We start from the raw sequence: 1,067 nt of genomic DNA on the forward strand, positions 1-1,067 counted from the left end.
CACACACACACACACACACACACACACACACACACACACACACACACCCTTTCTCACATCCTGGCCCACACTTCCCAGTATGGTCCTCTTCAGATAACCACAGCCAAGCATGGCCTGCTCACATACTGTCTGAGGGGGGTGGGGAATGGATGGGAGTGGTCTCCAGATTCAGAGAGACAGAATCCAGTTGACTAGCCATTGACGATTCCTTTTGGGTTCGAAGCAATGGGGCAGGGCCTGGAGGGTTGCCCCTTCCTTGTGACTTTTACAGGTGCCAGGGAACACCCTGTTTCAGGCTCATACCTCCTCCTTGCCTGGATAGTTCCCATCTAAGGCTTTGCTCTAGAGGCAGAGTCTCTGGGCCTCCCTACCTCCCCTTCCTACCAGGAAGGGAGCTGAGATGCTAAGGGGTGGAGGAGAAGTGGAGAACGTGAGGAGCCGATGGGGTTGCCCTCAAAGGGAGGGCACTGCCCTCCTGGGACAGGATTTTCCTGTTCTTTTCATGTGCCTCCCTGGGAAGCAAAAGGCAGTCCTCTGACCCAGGAGCACTGGGGTCCTTCCACAGAAACCAGGACTTTTCCTGGCTTGTCTCCCTGCCATGGTCAGAAATTCAATTTGCAAAGATTTCCCCTGGCCTGGGCTATGCTCCCTCGGCTTGTCGCTCTGGCTACTGCTGAAACTGGCCCCTCCCCTCCCCATCTCCTTTCAGATTTCTTGGATGAAATTGATTCTCTTTAAGCCTCTCACCCTGATGCAGCTCAGAGCGGTGGGGCCAGTGAACCTTTCCTTCAGCCAACTGTCTCCCCCATCTGATGAGCAGTGTCCATTAACCCCTCAGATCTGGAGCCTGTGTACGTGTGTACGTGTGCGTTTGCGTGTGTGCACGCATGCGTGATGTATCTGGCCGGTAGGAAGAAATCAAAGGAGGCAGACACAGCTCTGTACAGTCTGTCCGTCCAGGCCCGGCCGGGGCAGAATACAGCAGTGGGCTCCGCCGTGGTCATCTGTGTGGGCTGCCTCTTCCCCCTGGGAACTGCTGGAGGCTGGCAGAGGGAGTGTCCGTACGC

The sequence above is a fragment of the Callorhinus ursinus genome, unplaced genomic scaffold (assembly GCF_003265705.2).
Source record: "Callorhinus ursinus isolate GAN/ISIS: 27379988/994484 unplaced genomic scaffold, GSC_fseal_2.0 scaffold45, whole genome shotgun sequence".
Classification (NCBI taxonomy): domain Eukaryota; kingdom Metazoa; phylum Chordata; class Mammalia; order Carnivora; family Otariidae; genus Callorhinus; species Callorhinus ursinus.